The following is a 9,273-nucleotide window of genomic DNA, read 5'->3' as shown; positions in this document are numbered from 1 at the left end:
ACCTGCATTTTCAGTTTGAGTGTATTAATGGTTTAAGTTCCATTTTGTTGCTTGGCAGACACACATGATGTTTCTGCAGTCTCAAATTGCTGTCTAAAACAAGACATTTAAACCATTCACATTTTACAGGTTGTAGAACAAGTTAGACTGCACATTGTTTGGGTATAGTGGAGCACCATTTAAAAGACCATTTACTTGAACATTGTTTGAGTTTTTATGTTGTATGGATACAGCTGAGGAGTTAATATGCTTCTTTCTTATGGTTCCCAATAATATCACAAACAAGCCTTTTAAGGTGTTGTTCAAATTGCTTTGATGTTGAGTGCACACAAGGCACAAACACTTCACAACAATGCAATAAATTGGTATATAAGTCATAGATTAATTAAAAAGACCATGTTCCATTGCTAAAGTCTCGAATTACAGAGAGAATTACACCAAAATTCAGGCCTTTTCTCACTAATACATACCAACACAAATTCAAGCCAACACATACCAACATAAACATTCTGCCAAAACCTACCAACATACACCAAAATTATAGCCTTTTCCCACTAATACCTACCCACCTAATGACCCATTTTCCCTCCACCTATTTAGCCAACCAAAAGAAGTATCAAATAGAGTAGCATCCCACTTATCACCAGAGATAGCCCCAAGCAAATAAGCAAAATCTTCTCTCTCTTCCTGTAGCCTCTGCTTCGTTGCCTCTTCAACCAAAATCATGAAAAACAACAACAAATAGTATTAGCAAAATTTGGTCACAGCCAATCCAACACTTGTATTAGCAAAATACTAAAATCCTTGAAACTAAAAAAGACCCACAAAAGAAAATAGCTATAAAATTAAAACCCTTGTGCTCTTTGATCTTCCAAAACTAAAAAGCATTTGCACCCTTGTGCTATCACATAAACAACATACATTGAAGAAAAACCAATTGCACTCCACAAATCAATTTCCTCTTGAATCAATATAACAAGCAAAAACACAAGAACCAAAAGTAAAAAAAACAAACATCTCTAATAAAGGTAGACTTGTGTACTCGAACCATTCTTTGGCCCCTTGAAATGCTTATGATTCCAACCACAACACACGATACAAAAGAAGCACCACCTAGTATTGTATTAAGGCCAACATCACATGTACCTTCACCCATAAACGAGATGATGCTTGAAAAGAAATCAGGAGCACCATTGCCAAGAGAAAGCAGAGTAACCCAGCAATTGTAGGAGACCTAGAAACCTAGAAACCTTGATAAGCTTTCAAGTGAAGAACAAAAGTACTCAGAAACCCAGAAACTGAAAAGAAATTTAAAAACTTTACAAAGAAATTTAAAAACCCATAAACTTACCCAGAAATTTGGAAACCCATAGTGTGAGGTAAGCGAGGAGTTGAGTTCGTGGGTGAAGGATCGAGCTTGAACCCAATGTATGCCTCATGAGTAATGACCCATGAGCTTGAATCCATGAGAGCAAGGAGCTAAGTTCGTGGGTTAAGGATTTCAATCTGTGTGGCGAGCGAGGAGCTAAGTGAGGAGCTGAGTTAAGAGCTTGATCAAATCGTAGCCTTGGCGCAAGTGGTACTGGTGGCACCGTGACAGCGGGGTGAGAGAGAAAGTCAAACCTTGGATAAGAGAGTGAGAAAGAGAGTTTGAAATATTCATATGGGTTTGGTGAGAGAGAAACTGTGGTTTGTCCGGTTGAGTTAAAGAGCCTCTAATTTAAGTTTTTAATCATAGTTAAGTGTGGTTTGGGTTAAGTATGACGTGGCACGTTTTTTACCCTTGATATAATGCAAAGATGATCCTGTCTGTGAACTGGACACTCTCCATTTCAAAGGGAAATGGAGAGGATTCGAATCCGAGCTCCACCACGTATCAAGTTTTGAAAAGAGGTGACAAAGTCCTCCTACTCGAGCAGTTTGATTTCTTACACCAATGTGGCTCATCTCACGATGAGTCTCGTACTATACGCGCAACTTACCCAGAGGAATACTACTACCCCATGGTGATGGAGTCCTACAAACTCTAGGAAGAAGCTAAGTTCCACATCGACTACAAGGATAACTTCAAGGCTCAAGAATTTGACATGGGTTTGTATGACGACAAGTGTCTAATGAAGTCATAGCCACTTGTCAGAAACACTGTCCCACATGAAATTCTCGACCTCCAACAAGTTTTCATGCAGGTTCAATATTCCTGACAATTGGTTGGAGTATGTACTAGTGATGGTGGGGTGCTAAAGCCCACTAAAGTAGTTTCTATGTTTCAAACTCTGGCGATTCAAAACAGTACTATTCTTAGGGATTACATGGAAGTGAAAGATATAAGAAAAGATGATGTGAAAAGGGGAGTGTGGGTTTACACTAGCAATGGTGAAAAGTTTTGGGGTAAAAAATGTGTGGAAACAGTTGGGGCTTAGACTACAAAGTTAGTTAAAATAGTTAGTGGAAGTGATTTGCCTATACAACCTTTGGAGACTATGGTGTGTTATTGGAGGATTAAGGAGGGGCATGAGGATAAAAAATGCAATTGGTGGTGATTTTCCAACTTTTGCATCCTATGGTGAGCCTTATATATATGGCATACCGTCTTTGGAGTCTTTGGGGTGGATTAAGGTTGCAATACATGGTGGGTATCCATGTGATCTGGATAAGAGGCCATAGGGGCCTGGAATGGCATTAGGGACTGTGGACACAAGGGGTCTTTTGGAGTCGCCACCTAGTTTTTGCAATGGTCTAGGAACCATATATATATATATATATATATATATATCATCTTCTCGAGGAAGGACCTTTGATCTTACTACCAGAATATGGGTTCGGAGTTTAGGTACGCTCTTGGAAAGGTGTAAGGCACCCAAGATCGCCCAACCCTAAGGTTGGCCTCCCATCATTGTGTCTTAATCTTAACCTTATTAAAAACTAGTTCAGCACTGTATTCTAAACCCACATACACTCTAATCATGCATCTAACATACAACATGGCATCTTTTATCCCTAAACAAGCATACTTACCTATCCATAAAGCAAAAGAGAGCCAAACACATGAAAGAAACCCTAGCATTCGTCTAACATGTGAAAGACCCTATCATACATCTAAATAAGGCAGCAGCCCCAAATATGGCAGCAAGCATATCATCAATAGCAAGCAAAACATCTTATGAACAAGGCATTAACACATTATAAACCCTAATCATACATCTAAGCATACTCCATCATATCATCAAAATAAAACCAACACAAATGCATGGACATTTCTAATGCATGACTTACCATTTACTTACATTTTAGCAACACAACACCTATGGCATTAATACATGGACAAGTGAATGAATGGCATAGCGTCAAAGCAAGAAACAAACATAGATACCCTAATCTAAGCATGTTGAAAGACAAACAAGCGTGTGAGGCAGAGGCACAAATACTTATAAAACCTAAAATATATGAAAAGAAGCTAAACAGAACAAGCATGTGAAGGCAGAAACAAAACAAACAAAGAAAAATTAGGGTTTCTAGGTAGTGGCTTAGGCACGCAAGAACAGGCCTGTGTACACATAATCAAACCTACATGCGCAAGCTAGATTATGCGCACGCAAGTCCTTGCCTAAAAAACCTAAAAACACAGAAACAGAGTAGAAACAAAAAACCTAATTCTAACAACCAAACACGCTCAGAATAACAAGAAAACATAAACCTAGTCTAAACAAACAGGTTATAACACAAACAAAGTAAGAAAAATAAATTAAATAATAAAAGAAAGACTAAAAAGAGAAAAGAAAGGTTGAAACTTGATATCTTAAAAAGGAGTTCCCAAGATTTGATTTTGACCGTTCCCCTCAATAAAATCTATCACAAGTCATTAAACAAGTGATTAGCAATGTTAAACTAAAAGGATTAGGGCCAGAAGAGGTCCCAATCAAATAAAATTGACTTGAAGGTGTTTTGTGAAAAATTCCCTTTTGATTCACTATTTTCTAGTGAATCTTAGGTTTTTCTCATAGGATTTCTTTGTGTCTTAAAAAAGTACCACGTAAGAATTTTTTTAGTTAAAAAAATAGGATTTGGAATGGCTCCCAGACGATGTGAGATTCATTCCAAACCTCAGCTCGTATTGAAACCCTAGCTATGTACACAGGAGTGTGCCTACATACACAAGCTTTGGCCCGCATATGCAGGCTTTTGAGTTCGAGCATCATTGGGGAACGAGGCCCAAGTCGTAAAAGGTACAAAATGCGGTAACTATAGGGACTTTAAAACAATGGGTGGAAGAGAGGCTATCAAGCTTGGTTGATTCTAGAGGGCCTGTGGCTACATAGTTGTGCATGTATTCAATGACCCCAAATGAGGATTTTGTGATTGATTTCTTAGGTGGGGAGTTTGGGAAGGATGTTGTGGTCGAAGGTGGTTTTTCAGGGCATGGGTTCAAGATAAGTCCAATGGTAGGGAGAATACTTGCTGACCTTGTGCTCACTGGGGAGGTAAAAGGAGTTGAGCTAAAGCACTTTAGGATTGGAAGTTTTGAGGAGAATCCTAAAGGGAATTTCAAAGAATTTTTATATCATGTGATGTAATCTACTATCATCCCTCAATCATTAAGTAAAAGTCCATTTTCATTTCTCTGTAATAATAATTGTGTACAATTGGTGCCAGTAGTGCCTTATATATATATATATATATATATATATATATATATATATATATATATATCTTAACGTACTAGTACCTTATTAATGCTACCCCCAACTATGACACCTTTTTATTCTTGTCTTACCAGCCAAAATGGTTTCGATCGATGATCTTGACTTCAGATTTCCAACTTGGAAGTTAGTAATCATGACTTCCAGTCACGATTTCAATCATTTTTTAGAGTGTGTAAAAGAGTTTGTGTGCAACAATTTCAACTCTTTCTAATTCTTGACATATGGCTACATGACCCATTTGTTTGCTTAGTTGACCTTTTACAACAAATTATTGAAAACTTAGATACTTCAGATTGACTCCAAGTCATGATTTCAATAACTTTTTATAGTGTGTAAAGTAGTTTGTGTGCAACAATTGTTAAAGTCGTGTGATGTAATTTGCTATCATCCCTCAATGATTGAGTAAAAATCCATTTCTAATTCTCTATAATTATAATTGTGTACAATTGTTGCACACAAACTGTTTTACACACTCTAAAAAGTTATTGAAATCCTGACTTGAAGTCATGATTACTAACTTCCAAGTTGGAAATATGAAGTATCTAAGTCTTCAATAATTTGTCGTATTTTTAGAAGCACCGATGCAATTGCTTTAACAAGCCAAGGGCTTTCCACGAGTCTGGTCAGATCGGGTTTATGGTTGACCTGCAACTGACCCAATCGAATCGAGTGAACGGAAAAAGGACCCGCAGCTAGGGGTGTGCATGGGTCGGGTTAAGGAGATTTTTTGACCCAACCCACCATGGTGAGTTAAAAAAAATTCAACCTAATCCAACTCATCACATAAGTCCAACCCAACCTAACCCAACCCACATGGGTCGGGTTGGATCAGGTTGAACCCATGGGTTGGACAAATTTTTTTTATTACTATTATTATTAAATTGAGAAGAAAAAATTATATCACACCTACCACCTGAATTGATAAACAAAATATACATTAATATATTAACTAATATTCCAACTCAGTTATACATTAATATTGGCTTTTATGAAGCATAGGAGGAAGAGCTGGTTATCTAAAAAAAATTATTAATTATATAATATATTTTAAATATATATTAAATATATGGGTGGGTTAGGTCGAGTTTGGCGGGTTTGGAATTTTATGACCCAAACCTAACCCAACCTGCTATCAAAAAAAAATTGTGTAACCCAAGCCAACCCACCAAGCCCTAAAAACTGACCGACCCAGCGAGTCGGGTCAGTTTTGGCGGGTTGGCTGCACACTCCTACCCGTGGCCGACCGAATGTTCGGGTCGAACTCGATGACATAAGTCATCAGTTGAGCAAGTTGAAACCAATGGGTGATTTCGGGTCTGAATCCCAACAAAATAGAAATCAAAACCCAAACAACAAAGAAATCAAAACCCAAATACAAAAACACTAGATTCGTAGAATGAAACTGTTAGGACATATGTGATTCAATGTTAGGAACATATGTCAATATTTTATGTAATTGGCTAATCCTTTGACAAAACATACTTTACTTGTAATTGGGTAGATCTAGGATATGTTTAATGCTTCAAGAAACAAGGTTTCCAGTGCAAATGTTAAAGCCATGCAAGTCTGTCCAAGAATCAAGTGAGAAAGTGCTAGATTTTAAAGCTCAACAGCTAGCATCTATCGAGATTTAAAAGCTGCTAAAGCTCGTGGCTTGACAGCTAGCTCGATAGATGGCTATCTTTCGAAATTTATGAAACTCAGTTTTTCAGAACTATTTTTCATCCAATCCGTGGGTATATGTTTGGGCTTTCTTTCTCAAAGCCCAAAACATATATAAGGCTTATTTTGAGAGCTGTAAAAGATCACACGAGTTGCACTAGAGAACAATTTCACAAGTGTAAAGAAAAGTGTGACCGGAAACCTAATTTTCCCTAGTTCATCTTTCTCTTGAAGAAGTTGTTGTGTTTGTACACCGTAGGGTTTTGTGACCAAGAAGTTTCTTGATTTTTATCGTGTGATGAACTGAAGAACTTTGCAACCAACATTCTTCTCAAGTTGGTGATTAAGTCGAGTACTAGGATCCACGCAATTGGTTAGTCACGTACTAAGAGTCGTGCATTGAAAGGAGCGATTGTTACTACAGAACAAGTCTAATTGGGTATTGGGGTAAGGGTTCAACTGTAGGTTGGTATAAGGTACTGGAATTCTTTTACTTGTAACCACTTGTTTTGACCTTAAAATTACCTAGTGGGGTTTTTGCCGTATAGGTTTTCTCCATTCGTAAACAAATCACCGTGTCAATTTATTTTCCACTAATACTTAGTTTAATTGGTGATTTGTTTGTGCTACCACGCATTTTGCATGTTAATTTGATTAATTAATAAACTTGGCTAATTCATCAGAAGGAGTCAATACATTCTTGGCCTATCAGAAACAAAAAAGACCCAAATAACAAAAACACGATATCCATATACTGAAACGAAAAATAGGAAGATAAAGACTAAACCCACATCACCACCACCATTCCTTCCCCCACTAGCACCACATCCACAAGATCAGTACAACTTATAAAAATAAAAAATAAAAAATAAAATTATTTTTACTAGCCCACAAACTAAACAAGATTAGAGGAGATTTCAAGTACATCAGAGGAGGGATTCATCAATATGTGGAGTTTCAAGTTGAACTTTAAGTCAACGACGGTGGCAATAGACCATACTCAGCGATAGTAGCAGTGAGGAGGCTAGGTTTAAGGGCTACAGTAAAGAGGCTAGTGTTAGGGACGACAATAGAGCACCACATCCACAAGATCAGTACAATTTAGGGTTAGGGATTTTAGAGAGAGATCAGAAAGAGAGAAATTTTTCTGAAACTAATAATGGTTGAAGGCCTTGAGGCGTGTTTTTGTTTTTGAGAAAGGGGATGAAGAGGTGTGTAATGCGTGTTCAAACTTCAACATAAATGAGAAACCCAGGTCAAAGATTTTTCTTTTTAAAATTTTGGGCGGTTGGGTCAGTTTATACGGGTTAGAATTCAAGGGACCTAGAACCAATCCGCAAAACTGATTTTTGAAATCAACAAACCCACACTCAACCCGTCTGGGCATTCAGATTTGCCCGTGAGTCCTCGGGTCGGGCAGCAAATCTGACGAGTTGATAGACAGCCCTAACAAGCCAATAGTTGTATTTTTCTTGGTTTACCTTTCTCATCATTATCGTCTTCTAACAAGCATTGGTTTTGTATAAAACTTATATATAAGATAGTGGATAGTGATAGAAGCATGCATGTTCCAAAATCCATCTCATATCTATTACAAAAGCCTATGGTCCCAAATTTAGAACTCAACTCAGTTGGCTTCATTGAATTATCAGCTCAACTTTACTTAGATCATTAGCATCCAGAGATGCAAAAAAAAAAAAACTATTTTGCATCCTTAAATACTATTTTTTCTATTTTACCAACCCATTTTACAACTCACTCTACATCCTAATTTTTATTTTTACATACAACCCAATAAAATAATATAAACTACCTAACAAAATAATTAAAAAGTACTATTCTCTATATTTTTCCTCACTCACCTTTTCTCTTCACACACAAATACAAGATTAAAATAAATTTTTTTTTTTACCACCTATGAATGGTAAGGTTGCATTTCATAGGTTGCAAATTTTTTTAAAATTTGCAAACACAGATAGAGTGAGTTTTAAATAGTTTGAGTTGTAAAATAACAATTGAGAGGTGTTTATACCCCAAATGCTAGGGCTCTTATCCCACCTAGATAGTGATTCAAAGAAAAATAAATAAATAAATACTTTATTTAGTGCTCACTACTGTACTGCCAACCAAGATTGTCAAATCAATTTTTATAAATAAATAAAGGCCAGCGCACAATGACCATTACTTCTCATTATAAAACATTTGAAATCGGTACACATTATAATCTTTTTGTGTTTAGATATCGTTTATTTATTAAAAATTAAAAATATTATAATAAAATAATTTTTAAAGATGTGAATAATACAGTTGGATCCAAAAACGTATTAGTATGCACATTTTTTCGTTTTTGACTAGGTTGTGAACAATACCGTGGAACCCAACCATAAATGCAAACGCTGAATTGCACGCTGAAAACGTGCAATCCAAACGCACACTACATACTATATTCTATAGATTTTTTTTTTTTTTTTTAATCATGAAATGTCAGCAATTTAAGCAAAATTTGAAATGGCAAGATTTAGGTACAATACTTAAATATTGTTCCTTAAGTTCTCTTTTAAGATTCTATCATGTGGATTTTTGCACATAGGATGGAAATGTATTTTTTAATTAAATAGCCACATGAATAAATTTTAAGAGAGAAATTTAAAAAATAGCCTCTAAGATATTGTACTTAGGTTTTGTTCAATTTGAAAATTCCAACGCTCTTAAAATTTGTATTAACTTTTTCTTTGTTCTTATTGAGTTAAATGGCTACTAAAAGACTAACAGTGCAGTTAAAGAGTTTAGAAAGAAAATTTATTTAAAACGAAAGGGAATAATTCTATAATTTTTTTTTTTTTTGGGGGCTGAATAAGGGAATATTTCTATAGTGTTTTTAGTTCTTCCGGATGGTAAATATAATAGTAAT

At 36.0% G+C, this 9,273-nt stretch overlaps 1 pseudogene; it reads left to right on the top strand.

The window, feature by feature from the left end:
* The first annotated feature begins 1,799 nt into the window (after window positions 1-1,799).
* On the top strand, window positions 1,800-4,571 carry LOC115970442 (annotated as a pseudogene).
* The last annotated feature ends 4,702 nt before the right edge of the window (window positions 4,572-9,273 follow it).

Source organism: Quercus lobata, chromosome 12, assembly GCF_001633185.2.
Source record: "Quercus lobata isolate SW786 chromosome 12, ValleyOak3.0 Primary Assembly, whole genome shotgun sequence".
NCBI lineage: Eukaryota > Viridiplantae > Streptophyta > Magnoliopsida > Fagales > Fagaceae > Quercus > Quercus lobata.
This window is presented reverse-complemented; position numbering and strand designations above follow the sequence as displayed.